A 20,825-nucleotide genomic window follows, 5' to 3' on the forward strand; every position below is an offset into this window, starting at 1 on the left:
ACAATTTTTATGTCCTCTTCTTTCTAGAAATTGAAATGTCATACTTTAAATAATTCTAGAGAAAAATGGGCTAAAGCCCATCCAACCTATACTCAAAATTCCAACTATACACTTCAATTTTTCGGGAGTCCTATAACCCCTTAAACTGTTTAATGTTGTGAAGTGGTGAACTTTCGTCCTTCGGAAGGCCTTATCATTTCATTATTCTTTCTTTATTTGCTGAGTATTTTTGGAATCTTTTTGGTCATAGTCGAAAGATTGCTCCACCTTAGATGTTATTCTGGTTTTAGATGTGTTATGTTTTGACTCTTAGTTTTCAATTGAGTTATTTACTCAGCTTTTATTACTATCTTGATTGGCTTCTGCTTTATTGTTATTATTGTGCTCTTGATATTAGGCTAAGGAGGTAGTCTCTGGTCTATGGTGGGCTTGAGATACCCATCACGGCTAGGATATGATTCGAGTCACGAATAGCTTAGTATCATAGAATAATTTAGAGTCATTGGGTGTCCACAAAGTCGTATCAGGTAGAGTCTTTTTAATGGTTGTGTTGTGTGCCATACTTATAAGGAAGAGGCTATAAGGTATTTAGGAATGTTTTTCTTTCCTGTGTTCTATTTCGGGTATAGAGTCTAGTGTTATGAAACTTCTCTAACTCTTGGCTTCCTCGCATTTCAGATCATGTCTCTCCGAAGATCTAACATTTGTAGAAACTCTGCTAGGAACATGGAGGGGACTTGCCCCATGTATGGAGTGCAGACCCAGTCTAGGGTCCTTGCTCCTGATTATGTCGTGCCACGTGGAGTTTTATCGGTTTTTACTATTCCTCCTTAAGATTTTTATGCTAGTGAGATATCATTAATGCAAAGTTTCGCCAGTCTATTCATATGCTTACTAAGTTGGTTGCATCGCAGTCTCATCAGTTTAATCGTGCTGGTTCTATTGCTCATTCATCTGAGGTCACTCGAGTCTGCCAGTTCATGAGGTTGAATCCACTAACCTTTATAGGCTCTAAGGTTGAGAAGGATCCGTAGGGGTTCATTGATGAGATAGAAAATATCTTTAGGGTAATGCATGCTACTGATGTAAAGGGTGTGGAGTTTGTTGCTTATCAGCTGAAAGATGTAGCTTATCAGTGGTATGGGGAGAGAGAAGATATGAGGGGTGATGATGATGAGTAGACTATATGGGATGAATTTTCAGGGGTTTTTCTAGATTATTTCTTTCCTCAGGAATTGAGAAAAACTGAGGCTGAGGAGTTTGTCAACCTGAAGCAAGGGAAGATGAGTGTGAAGAATTATGCCCTAAAGTTTCAATAGTTGTCTCATTATGCTCCAGACGATATCTAACATAAGATCCAAGATGAGAAAATTTGCTTTTGGGTTGTCCCATGACTTGGTATTGGAGTGTAAGGCTGCAATACTGAACAATGATATAGACATCTCCAGACTTATGATTTATATATGGCAGGTAGAAGATGACAAGAAGAGACAGAAAGAGATGGGAGAGAGGTAGAATAAGAAGTTTAAGTATTCATAACATGATGGCGGTCAACAAAATGGTAGGAGAGAAGGTAGACAGTGGACCAAGAAGAAGAATTAGGAAAATTCATATTCATCTGCTAGTTCTTCTTATCTTAAGCCTTTGGGTGATCATCGTTCTCAGGCTAGCAGTGGTCCTAAGGCACAAGATGCTTAGTCTCAGGCTAATGGAGTTCAGTCAACCCCACCTTATCCTCCTTGTCATTTTTATGGGCAACTTGATCGTGGTTATTATGAGGAGGTGAGGAATCAGTGTTATAACTGTGGTCAACTTGGTCACATACAGTAAGATTGTCCTTCATCCAAGGTTGCCACTGGGGCTAATACAGTTTCGATTGCCATATCTTCAGCTCCTTTACCAAATGGTGCTACTTCTGGTACCGACACTGGCCGAAATTACCTCTATGCACTTGCTACTCATTAGGAATCTGAGACATTTGTTGTTACTGGTATGTTACAACTCTTTTTCTGTGATATTTATTATTTACTTGATTCGGGTTCTACCCTATCTTCTGTGATTCTTTATGTGGATGTACATTTTAGTTTTGGTCTTGAAAGTATTCTTTTTTTTTGTTTCTACTTCAGTGGGTGATTCTGTAGTTGCTAGAAAAATCTATAGGGGTTGTGTGGTGTTCATCTTTCATAGGGAGACATTGGTGGATTTGATAGAGTTGGATATGATGGATTTTGATGTTATCTTGGGGATGGATTGGCTTCATTTATGCTATGCTTCTCTGGATTATAAGACCCGAAAGGTCAGTTTTCAATTTCCTAATTTTTGGCATTAGAATAGGAGAGTAGTTCCTTAGTACCCAAAGAGAGGTTTATTTCTTACCTTAGAGCTCAGAAAATTATTTCAAAGGGGTGTCTATATCACCTTGTTCGGGTTAAGGATTCTAGCTCTGAAGGTCCTTCTTTGCAATCCGTCCTTGTGGTTAACGAATTTCCTGAAGTGTTTCCCAATGATCTTCCTGGAATTCCTCCTGATAGGTAAATAGATTTTGGGATTAATCTTCTACCTAATACTCATCCTATTTCCACTCCTCCTTATAAAATGAATCCAAATGTAATAAAGGAGCTAAAAGAGCAATTAAAGGATCTTCTTGATAAGGGTTTCATTCATCCTAGTGTTTCTTCTTGGGGTACTCCTGTACTTTTTGTGCAAAAGAAAGATGAGTTTCTTCGTATGTGTATAGATTATCATCAGTTAAATAAGGTGATAATCAAGAATAAGTACTCTCTTCCTAGGATTGATGACCTTTTTTACCAGTTTTAGGGTGCTGGATGTTTCTCCAAGATTAATCTTTATTCGAGTTATTCTCAGTTGAAAATTAGGAAGGTTGTTATTCCTAATACTGTTTTTCGAACCTGATATGGTCACTATGAATTTTTGGTAATGTCACTTGGGTTGACAAATCCTCTGGCTTCTTCATGGATTTTATGAATTGGGTTTTCAGGCAGTTTCTGGATTTATTTGTTATAGTCTTCATCAATGACATCTTGGTGTATTCTAAGAGTAAGGAGTATCATGCCAATCACCTCTGAATTGTGTTGCAAACTCTTAACGATCAGAAGTCGTATGCAAATTTTTTCAAGTGTGAGTTTTGGCTGAATATTGTAACTTTTCTTGGCCATGTTGTTTCTAGTAAGGGGATTAAAGAGGATCCACATAAATTTGAGGCAGTTAAAAGATATCCTAAACCCACGACTCCAACCGACATTAGAAGCTTCTTTGGTTTGGCTGGGTATTATAGGAGGTTTATGGAGAGTTTTTTTTTCTATTGATGTTTCATTGACAAAGTTTACTCAGAAGAAGGTTAATTTTCTATGGTCTGATGCTTGTGAGGGTAGTTTTAATAAGTTGAAAGATAAGTTGACTTCTGTGATAGTTTTAACTCCACCCGAGGGTATTAATGGTTTTATTGTACATTATGATGCATCCCGTGTGGGATTGAGTTGTGGCTTAATGCAGCATAGTAAGGTTGTAGCCTATGCTTCTAGGCAGCTTAAGGTTTATGAAAGGAATTATTCGACTCACAATTTAGAGTTGGCGGCTGTGGTTTTTCTTTAAAAATTTGATGCCACTATCTATATGGGTGCATGTGGATATCTATTCAGATCATAAGAGCTTGTAGTATGTGTTTACTCAGAAGGAGTTAATCTGAGGTAGAGGCGGCGACTCAAATTGCTTAAGGATTACAACATAAGTCTTAACTACCATTCAGGTAAAGCTTATATTATTGCTGATGTTCTTAGCAGGTTTTCTATGGGGAGCTTATCCCTTAAACGGATGGACAAACAGAGCGTACTATTCAGACTTTAGGGGATATGCTAAAGGCCTGTGTGATTGATATTAAAGGAAGTTGGCTTGATCATTTGCCTCTTATTGACTTCACGAACAACAAAAATTATCATTCTAGCATTCAAATGGCTTATTTTGAGGTTCTTTATGGTAGAAGGTGTAGGTCTTCTATTGGATGGTTTGATGTTGGTGAGACTAGGTTATTTGGTCCTAACTTGGTTCACCAAGCCACAGAGAAGGTGAAAATGATTAGAGAAAGCCTTAAGACTTCTTAGAGTCGCCAAAAGTCTTATGTGGATATGAGGTAAAGAGATTTGGATTTTGAAGTAAGAGATTGAGTATTTTTGTAATACCCCGTACTTTTACCTAGCTTGAAATTGTCCCAAGTACGTTAGAAACTTACTTGGAAAGATGAATCCACTTTTATATACATGGAATTTCTTCGCTTTTCACTTTTTATCATGTGGTAAATTAAATTAGCTTTCCAACGATACCAATTTCGTCCAAATCCGACATCGAAAGAGAAAGTTATGATCGAAAAATAAAAGGCAGTCAAAATCGCCCAGGTGCAATGGTGAGAGCCGACAGACCATCGAGCTAGCGATGGACCGTCACCCAAACCATCGCAGCGGAGGTAGTTAGACCGCATTCTGCATAAGGGTGACGGCTCAGGCCGACGGACCATTGAGCTAGCGATAGACCGTCGCCCAATCCGTCGTAGCAGAGGCAGTGAACCCCTATTCTGCCCAGGTGTGACAATCAGGACCGACGGACCGTCAACTCAGTAATGGACCATCTCACACACCATCACATAGTTCGTTCAGTTATTTTAAAGTCATTTTTAGAAGGGTATTTAGGTCTTTTTCCACCCATTTTAACCCCTAAAGTATCAGACCAAGGCTCATAAGTTCATTATCCATCTACAACATCAAATTAGGGTTTTCTCTCTAAGATAATCCCAAAGAACAAGATCCAAATCATTCTTCAAGAAACTAAGAGATTCAAGTTCTTCAAGTCCAAGGACTTTAAGGAACTCACAACCCAGGTATGTCATGTGTTCATTCATGGGTCCCTTTCACCCATGAAGCTCAAAAATCTCTTTTCAAAATCCAAGATTCGTGTATGTATGAATGTCCATGATTTAAATTGAATTAAAATTCATGTTTATGATGTTGTAGGGTTTTGATTCATGTTTTAAATTACATATTCCAATGATTGACCCTAGTATGTGGTGATTTGCATAATAATCATGATAAACCCTTAAATTTTCACGTTGATTGATGTATCCGTGATTATTAGATGTGTTGATGATTGTATAACCAAAGCATGTTCCCCATGTGTTCGATTAAATGCCTATGTGAAGGAAAAGTGTCATACTATAAAATCCCCAATTATGTACAAGTTTATGCATGTCGAATGTTTGATGAAATGTCTTAGTCAAGGAATTATGGGTACATGTGTAGCCCTTGTGGTGCTTTAGAACTTCTACTACATGAAATCTCCAACTTATTGTATTATGGATTGTGATGTTGGTCATGTATTCAAGAAAGTCATGCTTTGTCAGTTTCATGCTATCAAGTCCTGAGGGTACTTGTACTCGACAATTTATCTGTGTGCCTAGAGCCAGTGTTATGTTTTTAAGATACTCTCAGTTTAGGCGTGTCCATAGAACTCAGTCAGTCATGTGACTCAGGAAAGCTCAGTAATATACTAATCTTATTACTATTCCGTTAGTTAATGGAAATCAGTTAATTTAGTCCAGTTCAGTTAATCATGTTCAGTGTCTATTCAAATGGGAGTAGGAATTAGCATAGAGTAAACCTAAGGATGGGAACACACACTGTCAGATGAGGGTGTGATTCTCAAAAGTCATCTTTGCATTCCAGAACTATGTAGCCAGCATAGGTTGAGACATCAACACTGTCAGATGAGGGTTGATGAGGTGGATAAGCACTGTCAGATGAGGGCCCCACTATTTTCTTTTGGGGATACTGTCAGATGAGGGTTACCCATAGCTTGTCCTTACCGGTGGTGCGGTATTGACACCCTTCCAATTGGGGTTACAGATTGGACCCCAATTCAGCTATAATGCATTATTTGGGGCATGTTGGTTAGATGACTACTTTCCACAGTTTTAGTTACAGAATCATGACTGTCAGATATAACCATTCAGTCTCAGTAATAGAACTCAGATAGTTCTATAGAATTTAGGACTGTCAGATACAGTCAACTCAGAATAGTACGAAACTTGGCTAGTTCCATCAGAACCTAGACTATCAGATACAGTCACTCATTATTAGTTATTTCAGTTATAAAGTTATCAGTATCTCATGTTATCAGTACTCAGACTCAGTAATCATGTTATCATGAACTCAGTTATAGTTATTATATAGTCATGTATGTATTCTCACGTTCATGTTATGCAGTCAGTTAGTATAGTTCATACATGTGAACCCTTTTGCATTCAGCCTACCTCACATGCATACTAGTAAATTCAAATGTACTGACGCATTTGCGCTATGGTATTTTATACCATAGGTTCAGAATAATGAGCTCCAGAGCATCGGTAGTATTCCAGTCTCAGCAGTCAGAGTTAGCAGTGAGTTCTTATCCTTTGAGGACATGACCATTACTTTATTATCTCATTAATTTATTTATTTTAGTAGTTGGAGTTAGTTGGGGACATATTCCATCAACTCCTTAGTCAGACAGTTCAGTCAGTTAGAGGCTTTTTAGACTAGCATGTTTAGACTATTATTTTAGTTGTTTTTAGTATTCCATACCCCACCCAGATGTTATATTTTAACAGATATTATGTCTCAGTTTTGAACCGTACGGCCTTATAACCTTTATTTTCATATTTATACAATATATTATGCAATGCTCAGGTACATATATAAACCATGGGTTAGCTTGTGGTCCTTCGGGGTCATAAGCACCGTGTAGCATTTTGGGTACCAAATTTGGGGTGTTACAAATTTTTAATATGTCTCCTATGAAAGGAGTCATGAGATTTGCAAAGAAAGGAAAAATTAGTCCTCATTATGTTGGACCATATCCAATTGTAAGGAGAGTTGGGAATATGGCTATGATTTAGATTTACCAGCGAATTTGGGTTTCATTCATACATGTTTCATATATCCATTGAGGATGTTAGTGTTATGGATTCCTTACCTTATGAGGAAGTCCTGATTGACATACTGAATAGGCAAGTTTGTAGATTGAGGACCAAGAATGTGGCTTTGGTAAAAGTCTCTTTGTAGAAACCAAAAGGCAGAAGAGACTACATGAGAAGCTGAGGAAGATATGAAGGCCAAATACCCATTCTTGTTCTCCAGGCTGGATGAAAGTGCTTAAGGTATGAGTTTCGTTTACCTCTTGGCATTTTCCGAGTTTTCATTTGATTATGGTGTATTCTTGTTATTCTTACGCTAAAAGTGTCCTAACTCATCATTCAGGGTTGAATGATCCAGGGGGATAATGTAAGACTCCTTAAAATTTTGATCATTTTATTTTTAACCCTCTCGTATACATAGTATCAATTTTTTACTTTAATTGTATTTAGGGGTGTTAAAAGGATATCTGGGGAAAGTTTCAAATTTTTCAAGAGAGATTCGGGATCATTTTGAGACTCGGAGGCAGTCAGGGTCTGCGATAAGGCCGTGTCACGGAGGTTAACCTCTACGATATCGACGTTGTACGGAGGCTAACCTTTGCAATATTGGCTTGCCACACTAGCATTTTAATTTCGTCCAGTTTATTTTTTTCACTTGGGGTGAGGGGCCTATGGTCTTTTTATCCCTTGAAAGATATTTAAACATGAAATAAGCCTATTTCTTCACTTTTCAAAGATCAAAATCATTCATTCTCTCTTAAAACTCAAAACCCAAGAACATTCAAGGGTTTTACAGTGAATTCATCATCGAAGCTCCAAACTTTAAATTGACTTCAATTTCCTAGGTGTTTCAGGCATATTTCTCTTCCTTAAACTTGAAATTTACATTATGACATTAATTGAATGGATTTTCATGTGATTTAAATAAGGGTTTTGAAATTGGATTGAGGGATTTTCGTTGTTACTGATTGAATTATTTGTCCCATATTTGAAATCAATTATTCCTGATCCAAATTGATGTTTTTGGGACTGAATTGGTACATTATTTAAATGGTTGGGATGGGGGGACATGGTTTTCCCCAAATTGGATAAATTTTGACTTGAAATTGACATTAACCTTAACCCACTTTATAATCTTGTTTTGAATATAGACAAATTGCATGGTTTAACTTGCTTTTGAACTCAATGCAATGCATTAATGAATAAATAGATATAAAAGTGGATTTGGATGGCCTTGGTGGCCATAGTTTGAATTTTTAAATGGAACTTGGGAGTCAATGTGGTTATGTGGATTAGTTTGGCATGCTTAATTTTGCTTACAAGCATAATGTTATGACGATACCAAGTGGTAAATGCCTTAATGCATGACTCCTGGATTACTGGGTGATTTTATTTGCAAATTGTGGGGATTGTGTAGCTCACCTTGAAGGTGTAAGTTCCAGAGAACGAACACTGAAAATCACTTTTGCCGGCATTGTGGGGTCTATATGATGTGTGCTTGGTGCAGAGTTGATATATATATTTTTGGGATGGCTATTGCCCATGGTGGCTCTAGTTTTTCCTCAATTTTTTCTCTGTTCATGTGACTAACACACACTGGGGCCCTTTCAGCAGGAGGAGTTAAACCTACATAGCCCATGGGTGCCTTTAGGATGAATTGAGCTACACAGTTCAGGTTAAATCTTTAAACTCTCATGTTCATGACCCTTTTTCTCATCTCGACATCTTATATATGTATATATGAATGTGTGCGTATGGTTTTAACTGATTTTGAACATGGCATTATTTTATCACCTTTTCTTAGTTACATGACAGTGCTTATCCCACTGACCGTCTTAGAATGCTACATTGTTTCATGATGTAGGATTAGAAGACTTTTATGTTGCTCCTGTGCAGCGTTAGGTAACACCTCTGCTATTGAATTGTTGTGATGTGGTGAACTTCCATCCTTCGAAAGGGCGTATAACTTCATTATTTTTTCTTTATTGACTGAGTACTTTTGAATTACTTTTGGTCATGTCGGGGGCATTTCTTGACTTAGATGTTATTCTAATTTCAGTGGCTTTTGTGGACAGATATGAGTTGGTTGTTGTTTTGACTCTTAGTTTTCAATTGAGTTATTTATTCATCTTTTATTACTATCTTAATTGGATTCCACTTTATTGTTATTATTGTGCTCTTAAGTTAGGCTAAGGGAGTGGTCTTCGTCTATGGTGGGCTTGAGATACCCATCACGGCCAGGTCATGGTTCGAGTTGTGACAATATTGTAGACTTTGTCCTTCAAGGATACACAGTAGAAACATCTGCAGCTAAATATGAAATCAATTTTGGGTCAACAAATGTTTCTAACATTTGACTTGAATTATTTTTTATATGAGGATCGTACTAACGATAATTCACAGCATATTTCTTAGTTACTTATTATCTCCCCCTTATCTTAGAAAGCTAACATATACTCTAAACTACTTTGGAGAATTCATCTTTGTACATCATGATAATTCTATTAATTACATATCGCACATCAAAAAGCTATTAGATGAAAATATATGGTATGCAATATATTATACTTCAGACCAACATTTTTCAGTTTTGTTCTCATAAGCATTGTTTTAGCAATTTATTTGAGACATTCAACGTCAAACCAACTTTAAAATAATCAGCATTCTAGATTAATTGTCTTGATTGAATAATTTGAAAATCATGCTCCTTAACTCAATTTAATTAAGCAAGGAACTTTATGAATATCAAACTATGGATTGACAATAAGCATACATATGACCACCTTATGGATACATCATATCACATGACATGTGAGCGAACCCTTAATCACCTTTTATACATTTTAGGATTTTATAGGATCCAATCCCAACATTAACTGATCTAATCAACTTATCATAAGAATATACAATAATTCTTGAAAATATTTCTAGTTCTTCAATATATGTCTAATACTCAATATGCACATCTTAAGGATGACAAAATTATATATTCCAACAAATAAAATTATTTAAGCTAGTAACTCCAAGTTTATAATGGCACATGTTTTTAACTTGAGCAAATTTCAAAGTTCTACTACTTAGAGAGTAGGTTGTTAGATTTTACTATGACAAAGTCTTACTACTTCGGGGGTAAGTTTCAAAGCATTTATTATTTTGGTGCAAATTTCAGATCTACTACTTCAGGAGTAAATTTTACTACTTCGAGAGTAAATTTCATGATACCTTTATCGATTATTCTACCTCTTCTGAAGATAAGTCGTGATATTTCCATAACCAAAGAACGTTTGTATTTATTGTCTTACTAAATATTGTCACATTCACCCCAGAGAATGAACCTGCACTTGTAATGTAATATAATCAAAAGTTCTCATTCTTTGAGAATGGAACATAATTATGACAACGTGCATTAAGCATATCAAATTATGATAGCTTAGAACTTCTTTCAAGATAGCTAGGAACAAATCGAAGCATACATATGATTATAAAAAAATTTTGACCTATCTTTCAGTGTATACTAGGCTTCAAAATAATTAAGTAGGCTATTGACCATGAAAACTAAAATTTTTTGGAGTTGGAGTTGAAATTGGAGTTGAAGTTGGAGATGGAGTTGTGTTTGGCCATGTCTTTTTGAATTTTTTTTAGAATTTTGGAAAGACTTTTTTGAATATAATTTTATACCTCCAATTTGTAAAAATTATCAAATTCACCCAACTTAACTAATTTACCTACAAGATACAACCAAATGTGCGAGACGACAATATGTTGCCTTTGTTGTTGGTGTTGCATAAAGAGTCGCAAGGACAAACTAAGGTTCCATTGTATCATGAGGAGATTTTGAGGAAGAAGAAAAAAATTAAAGTTGTCTTCAATTGAGGTCTTTTATCAATGAAAGTAAGAAGAATTGGGCAACGTGGTGGTTAGATATTTAACTCTAGTTATTGGACGAAATTAATAGGGTGTTTTTGAAAAATTAAAAAAATGAGTCATTTGTAATAATAAAAAAAGTTGAAATTGAAGTTGGAAAAAGTAAAAACAAGTAAAACTTGTTTTCACTTTTCCAAAAACAATTGAAATTGAATTTGGAATTCTCATGGCCAAACACCCCAACTAAAGTGACAAAAAATTTAAAAAAAATAAAATATTCTTATGGTCAAACAGGTACTAAAGCTCTAGGAGCTAATATGAAGCGTCATCAAATTTAATCATTTTCGGTGATAAATAAGTTTACTTATGTTGGACACATGAAATATAATATTAAGAACATGATTGTCACAAGGTAAAAATGTTGTTTCGGGTACACAAAATCTATATGTTAGTTCACTAAACTTCAACACAAGTTCAAGATTTTTCAAGAATACTTATGAAGTTCTCCAACACCTTCAACACAAGATCAAAATGACCTATCAAAGAAGTGTGGTATTTATTAAGAAAAAAGATGAAACAGAATAAGCCTAGTCCTTCGAATTCACAAAGTGTCCTTAAGGAAATAATTCTCCTCAAGTACCCGAGGTTACGGAATTTTTCTCCTAAGATAAAATGGCTTCACAACCAGAAAGTAGTGGTACCTCAAACGTTCAGGTTTTCTTCGAACTCACTCGATGGGAGATGATCACACAAAGTATTTTAGAAGAAAAGAAATGATTTTTCAAGTGCAAAAATCCGTACCAAACCTGTGGAAAAAATGCAGATTTATATAGCCATGAAGTGCCCCTTTGAAAAGGAGGCAATGGTTCATTCAAAAAGGTGTATCCTTTGGAACAGTCATGTCTGTCCATTCGAATCATTGTGTCTTTTTCTAAACAGTCACAACCATCTGAACGGTCATCCTTTTTCCCAAAATAGGGTGACATTTCCTCGAAGGGTTGCATCCTTTCTGAGGCAGCATTTTGCATTTCTACAATTATTTCTACACTACATGCATGCACGTTAATGGAGGAACAAAAACTTTTGCATTTTTCTCCTTGGATTTTCGAACTATGTTTCAAATAAATTTTATCTAAAAAATTAATCTCATTGATCGATCATTTGAAAAATCCAAATCCAAATCCAAATCCAAAATCAAAGTTGAAGCTGAGCCGAGCCGAGCTGAGCGAGCGATGACGATGACGATAACGATGCGAGGCACCTCTTGGTTCTTACCTCACTATCTATATGGAGTTTGTGTTTCATAATAAGAACACATGAAAGTTTCTTTCTCCCACCAATGTGGAAAAATTAGTATACTTTTCTTATTGTGAGTACACTTTTCATTTAAGTGTCTTTTCACTTTTCCTCCACTACTTTCCTTCATTTTCTATTCACACGTTTAACTTGAACCCAACAATCCCCCACATGAATGGAAAATGACTATTCTTTGTAAAACTTTACGAAAAAGTATGTGATCATTAAGCAAAGACTGATTGCATCAGGATAAGTGGATTTTCCTTTGAACTTTTCATAGTGAACATGCATCGAATGCACTCAGTCAATCGGTAAATTTGATATCTTTAAATCATCGAACTTTAATGTACACCTAGATAATACATGTCACACAGCCAACCTTTTACCATTTATAATTCTCACGATTTTGTTCATTTTAGCCATGAACACATTTCGGTCAACTGAGAGCTTAGAGAATATGCCTTTACTAACATTATCTTTGAAGAAACTTCCACTTCGCCCTCATATAGGTGATTTCTAAACATCCAATTCTATAGATTAAACAATTTGGTCAAATCTGCCAAATTAAGATAATCATTAAAAGACTTCTAACCATAAGTCTTATCCTTATTTACTAAACATTATCTACATAATGAGAATGGGTTGGGTATATTAACAATGTTGAACCTGTTAGACACAATTTTGTTTGATCTCCTTGAACCTAGATCCTGGGATCTCCAGTCTGCTAGGTAGAGTTACTACCATGCTGACTTGTTCTAGGCCGTAAACCCATTCCCTTGGATATCCACTCATCTCCTTCTTTAGATAGGTCTTTTGTAAGTGGATCCGAAACATTATCCTTTGAATTCACATAGTCAAAAGTGATAATTTCACTAGAGAGAAGTTCTCTAACGATATTATATCTCTATCTTATGTGATGAGATTTACCGTTATACATCATGCTCCCTGCCCTACCTATTGTCGCTTGACTATCACAGTGTATACATACTAGTGCTACTGGTTTGGGCCAATAAGAAATATCTTCCAAGAAATTCTAGAGTCATTCTACTTCTTTACTGACTTTATCTAATGCGATAAATTCAGATTCCATTGTAGAGCGAGTGATATAAGTCTTCTTGGATGATTTCCAAGAGATTGCTCCTCCACCTATATTAAATACATATTCATTCGTGGATTTTACTTTATTCGATCCAGTGGTCCAATTTGCATCACTATATCCTTCAAGTACCGTGGGATATTTATTATAATGCAAAGCATAGTCTTGAGTGTATTTAAGGTACCCCAAAACTCTTTTCATTGTTATCCAATGAGTTTTATTGGGATCACTCATGTACCGACTCAACTTACTAATAGCACATGCTATGTCTGGTCATGTACAATTCATTATATGCATTAAACATCCCAACACTCTTGTGTACTTCAACTGTGAGTCACTTTCACCTTCATTCTTTTGAAGTGCAAAGCTCACGTCCAATAGAGCCTTGGCAATCCCACATTTCAAATATTTGAATTTATCAAGTACCTTGTCGATGTAATGATACTGTGAAAATGCCAACCCTTGTGGAGTTCTATGAATTCTTATTCCTAAGATCACATCCGTAACTCCAAAGTCTTTCATATCAAACTTGCTCTCAAGCATTCATTTCGTAGCACTTATGCCAAAAATATCTCCACTAATGATCAACATATCATCCATGTACAAACATACAATGACCTTGTGATTTGGAGTGTCTTCAATGTAAACACATTTATCACATTCGTTTATCTTAAACCCGTTTGCCAGGTCAAACTTCACATGCCACTGTTTGGGTGCTTGTTTTAGTCTATAAAGTGACTTAACAAGTTTACACACTTTTTTTTCTTTACCTGAAACTACAAAACCCTCAGGCTATTTCATGTAAATTTCTTCCTCCAATTATCCATTTAGGAATGTTGTTTTCACATCCATTTGATGGATTTCAAGACCATATACCGCCGCTAAGGTAATTAACATCCGAATTAATGTTATCCTGGTTATAAGCGAGTATGTATCAAAGTAATCAAGGCATTCCTTATGTTTAAAGCCTTTTACTACAAGTCTTGTCTTGTATTTGTCAATAGTACCATCCTCTTTCATTTTTCTTTAGAAGATCCATTTAGAACCTAAAGATTTATTTCCTGGAGGAAGATTAACCAACTCATATGTATGGTTGCTTAAGATTGAATCAATCTCACTATTGATTGCCTCTTTCCAAAAGTATGAGTCTGAAGACGATATCGCTTTTTTAAATGTTTGAGGCTTATTTTCTAAGAGAAATGTTACAAAATTCGATTCAAACGAATTTGACGTTCTTTGAAGTGTACTATGTCTTGGATTTTAATCATTATGTACATCCTCAATTGGTTCATCTCGAGATCGTTTAGACCCCCCACTAGACTATTCATGTCTAGTTTTATACGGATAAATGTGTTCAAAGAAGTCAACATTATCTGATTTAATTACCGTATTTTCATTGATATCCGGATGTTCAGATTTATGAACCAAAAACCGACATGCTTTACTACTTTTAGCATATCCTATGAACACGCAATCCACTATCTTAGGTCCTATTTTTACCCTTTTAAGCATAGAAAGTTGATCTTTCGCTAGACACTCCCATACTTTTAAATTTTTCAAGTTGGGTTTCCTTTATTTCCATTTTTCATATGGAATTAATGGTGTTTTACTGTGGGGAACTCTATTGAGTAGTCGGTTAGCTGTAAGGATAGCTTCCCCCCATAAGTTTTGCGGTAAACCTGAACTTATAAGTAAGACATTCATCAATTCCTTTAAGGTTTGGTTTTTTCTTTCCGTAATTCCATTAGATTGAGGTGAATACAGGGTCTTAGTTTGATGAACAATTTCATTCTCTACACATATTTCCGCAAAGGGAGATTCATATTCTCCGTCCCTCTCACTTCTTATCGTTTTGATCTTTTTCTCTAATTCATTTTCAACTTCTGTTTTATATTGCCTAAACACATTTATTACTTCATCCTTACTGTTTAACAAATAGACAAACAACATCTAGTGCAATCATCAATAAAAATTATAAAATACTTTTTTCCACCACGAGATGGTGTTGACTTAATGTTACAAATGTCAGTGTAGATTAAGTCTAAGGGATTGGAATTCCCTTCAACAGACTTATACGGATGGTTAGTATACTTTGATTCCACATACGTTTGAAATTTTGATTTATTGCACTCAAAGTTTGGCAAAACTTCTAAGTTAATCAATTTTTGTGATGTTTTATAATTGATATGTCCTAATTGTTCATGCCACAAATCATTAGACTCAAGAAAGTAAGAAGAAACAGAACTTTTATCGATTTCAACATTCATTGCATTCATTTTGAATAGGCCCTCACTGAGGTAGCCTTTTCCTACATACACTTCTCCTTTGCTAAGTACAATTTTTTTTGGAAATAAATACATATTTGAATCCTTTTTTATCAAGAAGTGATACAAAAATCAAGTTCTTCCTTAATTTCGGTACATACAAAACATTGTTCAAAGTCAACACTTTGTCTGATGTCATTTTCAGGCAGACTTTTCTTGTTCCTTCAACTTTTGCAGTTGCGGAGTTTGCCATATATATATTTTCTTCGCCTTGAGTCGGAGTAAATACAGCAAACAACTCCTTATTTTCACAAATGTGGAGGGTGGCACCGGAATCCATCTACCACTTTCGAGGATTTCCCACCAAGTTGTATTCAGAAAACATGGCACATAGATCATTCATTTTTTTTTCTTGGATTCAGCCATATTTTCTTGATCTTTATTTTTGCCTTTTTCGGGGGCCGAAAATCTATTGACTTGTGGCCAATCCTACCACAATTAAAGCATTTCCCCTTGAATTTCTTCTTAGGTAGATTATTTTCTTGTCCAGCTTTCATTCACTTTATTGAGTTGTTGTGGTCGTCTTCTATAATGTTTGCTCCACTCATTGCAAAATTTCTTTTCGACCTTTTTTCTGTAGCATTGTTGTCTTCTTCAATGCGCAATCTTACTATGAGATTTTCGACTGTCATCTCCTTTCGTTTATGTTTTAAGTAGTTCTTGAAGTCCCTCCACATAGGAGGCAACTTCTTTATTATTGTCGCAACTTGAAATGCCTCGTTCACAACCAAACCTACAATAAAGTTTATGTGAACATTAAGAATATTTTTAACATGTTCAACTAAGGTATTTACCAAACTCATACCTTTCGCAAGGAGATCGTGGATGATAACTTCCAGTTCCTGTACTTGAGATACAACAGACTTGCTGACAATCATTTTATATCCAAGGAATCTTGCTACGAAGAACTTCTTGGTTCCAGCATCCTCAGTCTTGTATTTTATTTCTAATACACCCCGCAACTCTTTTTACGTCTTCATTCCACTATACACGTTATATAGGTCATCTTGGAGGCCACTTAGAATATATTTCCTGCATAGGAAATCAGAATGTTTCCACGCCTCCATAACAACAAATCGCTCCTGGTCTAAAGTTCCCTTGGGCAACTCTAGAGTTTCTTCAGATATAAATCTTTGAATACATAAGCTTGTAAGGTAGAAGAACATCTTCTGTTGCCAACTTTTAAAATCAACACCTGTGAATTTTTTGGGTTTCTCCGCTGGTGTCATTGCTTGCAGAGCACTCGTATGACTCGTTGTGGCAACATTAGTTGCTGCCACACTTGTCCCAGCATCATTCACATGACTGTCAGTAGTCATTTTCCTGTCACACAAAGACAATCTACTTTAGTATATCGAAATACTACTTATAAAGTTGTAGCAACTTTAAACACCCCTTGTTTCTAGTTCAATGATGAAGTTTTTATGACTTTCAATCGTTAACTGGATGAGCTTTAACTTGTGATGAAGATTTTATTTTTTTGAATCACTTGTTAAGTTCAAACGGAGTAGAAACCTTAAAGCTTTAATCTCCGAAAACCAAACAATACAGATTATGAAATTTATTTCCTTAAGATTGTTGTTTCAGGTAAACAAAATCTGTATGTTAGTTCACTAAACTTCAACACAAGTTCAAGATTTTTCAAGAACACTTATGAAGTTTTCCAACACCTTCAACACAAGATCAAAATGACCTATCAAAGAAGTGTGTTATTTTATTAAGAAAAAAGATGAAACAGAATAAGCAAGTCCTTCGAATTCACGAAGTGTCCTTCAGGAAATAATTCTCCTCAAGTACCCGAGGTTGCGGAATTTTTCTCCCAGGATAAAATGGCTTCACAACCAGAAAGTAGTGGTACCTCAAACGTTCTGTTTTTCTTCAAACTCACTCGATGGGAGATGATCACACGGAGTGTTTTAGAAGCAAAGAAAATTTTTTTCAGGTGCAAAAATTCGTACCAAACTTGTGGAAAAATGCAGGTTTATATAGTCATTCGGAAAGATGTATTCTTTGGAACAGTCATGTCTGTCCATTCAAATCATTGTGTCTTTTTCTGAAAAGTCACAACTATCTGAACGGTCATCTTCATCTTCTGCAGTTGTTTCTACACTGCATGCATGCACGTTAATGAAGGAACAAAAACTATTGTGTTTTTCTCCTCGGACTATGTTTCAAATAAATTTTGTCTAAAAGTTTAATCTCATCAATCCAATCCAAATCCAAATTTGAATTCAAGCCGAGCAACAACAATGGTGCAAGGCACCTTTTGGTTCTTACCTCACTATCCATGTGGAGTTTGTGTTTCTTAATAAGAACACATGAAAGTTCCTTTCTCCCACCAATGTGGGAGAATTAGTAGAATTTCCTTATTGTAAGTACACTTTTCATTTAGGTGTGTTTTCACTTTTCCTTCACTACTTCTCTCCATTTTTCATTCACACTTTTAACTTGAACCCAACAAAAAAAAACTTAGAAATTAAGTCAAAAAAACAAGCTATGCTTTGGGCATCCCAATCCTTTACCTGGTAGTAGTCTAGACATCCACATGATCCATAGTCCAATGGTGGAATGTAATTCCACTACGATCAACCTGGACAGTTAAAGTACCAACGAAAAAATCTACCTTCGACATCTTGAGTTTAGATTTAACCTTTGGAGATTCATCATCTTTAATCTCTCCCTCTCATTTAAGCTCAAGTTGAACTTTTCATTCAAGCTCAAGTTCAAATATTAGAAATCCGTGTTGATAATGTGTTATATAATAAAAGTTAAAATCAAAATAAATGACAAAAAAAGAGAGAGAAGGAGAATAAGCTAGTATGTATAGCTTTCACTTTTTGTATTTTGTATGTATATTACAATGTACAATGAGTTGTTATTTATAGCCAAATGTGCACTTGGCACCGAGTAAACATAGGCGATGGCACTACTTGTTTCAAGTCCAACCCATTACTTGGATATGTGACATTCAATTTTCTTACACCTTTTAATTTTTTTCTCCTTTCTTACACCTTTTAATTTTTTTCTCCTTTTGGCCTTATTTAATTTATTATTAAACATGTGTATATATCACCTTTTATTCACGTAGAAAGAAAAAATAATCTACATTTCAAATATGCTCAAAAGGTGAAAGGACAAATATAGAGCCTCATCTCAAACCCACTAACCCATCCTTCTCCCAGCAATTGAAATATAATGCTTAAAGAAGTGAGCATTGAATATCAAGTATTTGAAAAAAGTGCGCCTATATCAAATGAGTTTTGAAAATAATGGTAAATCACTATTACTGCAAAATATTTATTTAATTTTTTATTTTGATAATTAATGATTGAAGTTGTCCTTTATCATATAAGATTACACTTCAAAATTGAATTTATTCAGAATAAATTTGGATGTTGAATTGTCTAATGGGTTATTAAAATTCGAAGCACATTTTTTAGAGTAAATTTCCTGAATGGTTCCTCATATTTGAGAAATTGCCTACAAATATCACTTTTGTTTCTTTTAAAATAAGAATATCATCTAACTCTACCTGTTTTTCTTAAAATTAGATTAGTGTATGTAATTTGCATATGTATCTCATGTCAAACACAAAACATACACAAGAAGAACATCATTACTAAAAAAATAGCAATTGATGTTAAATTGAATAAATGTTTGACACAACATTTCAATTCGAAGTAAATTGAGTATTTACTGAACCTTTAAAGACAAAGAATTTAGGTTATTTAGCAAATTATATTGTATTGTCCAGATTAGTATGGAGATTGCTAAGACTTATGTCTAGAATCAATTAAAATTGTATAGTAATTTTACTAATATATCTATTACATAGTTATGATTAAATTACTACTCTATTATTAAGGAATCAATTAAATAAATATTTTTAAAAAAAAATGATATAGTTCCTTTAAGTTGTATCAAACTTAAATTTTTATAGCTAAATAATATTATGGAGGTGTTTCTACATTACAAATTTGTCTCGTGTTAGATCTATTTTTAAATAATACTACTTGGTCCAAAAATAGATTTTTTCCAAATCCAAATAACAGAAATCAATCTTTAATCATAAACAAAACAATTCAAAATATTGCACAAAAGAATTCTATTTATAGCTAAAGTAAGGAACTTAACCAAAGTAATGTATAGTCCACACAATTTGATCGAAAGGTCAATTCAAAAAGAAGACTTCATCTCCACAGCACATCACCAAAATGAAAATACTCTAGAATGGAGTTAAATCTACATACGTGATATCAATTTAATTTAATTATTTGAAAGACACAATTCGAGCAAGTGTTCATTGGTGGGTGAGATGGTTATTTCTCTTCTTATAATATGTGTAAAGAAATTGATCATAGACCTTAATCCAAAAGTTATCTCACGAGGAAAGAATTTCCCAAGATATATTAAGGAGACCATCCATCAGTTTTTATATAGTATTAACCAGCTAATTGATTCTATATACGTCCTAACGTCATATAAATATATAAGGTTCTATACAAAAGACATACAATAGTTTCTCAAAGAATAAAAATCAATCTTTAGACATATCAAAAAACAAGAACAAAAGATAAAATAAAATAAAGATCCAAATGTACAAACCTCAAGACCACGAGTATCAATAATTTGATAAGAAGCAATCAACTTTTTTTGTGTGCTTTAACGGGCAATATCTCATTAAATTGAAACATCTCAAAATATTTCAAACAAGTAATCCCAAATTCAAATCATTAAGTTTAATTAAAAAAAATCAAAAAGAAACTAATAAAACTCAAATCTAAACGGTAAGAATAACAACACCAACAACTTCGTCCTGAAGCTCTTCTTCTCTGCGTTCTTGAACTATCCTATAGCAACTTTCTATCTAAACCTAAATAAATAAAGAGTTTCTCCACATGTTTGTGTTGGTAAATTTTGGGTAGATTTAAAATTATTTGAAAATTGTATCCATATATTTAGGAGTTTTATTTCTCATATAATTATTTTAGAATTTAATAATGTATGCCTTATATATTAAAAGAATAATTAAATAGAAATATTTTTTTAAAAAGGTCCTAAATAAAAAGTAGTTAAAGAACCCCACTTTTTTTTTTTTTTTTACAAAAAGGATTCATGTCAAATAAAATGTTATTTTGATTTATAGAAATTAATTATATATGGAAATAATAAATATTTCTATTTCAAATTAACTAAATCCCAATGAAATAATTGATTTTTAATCTTTTTTCTCCTTCTCCTTAACATATGACTAAACCAACTTTATACTTATTCCTATTGATATCCC

Source organism: Capsicum annuum, chromosome 8 (assembly GCF_002878395.1).
Source record: "Capsicum annuum cultivar UCD-10X-F1 chromosome 8, UCD10Xv1.1, whole genome shotgun sequence".
In the NCBI taxonomy this organism is placed as follows: Eukaryota; Viridiplantae; Streptophyta; class Magnoliopsida; order Solanales; family Solanaceae; genus Capsicum; species Capsicum annuum.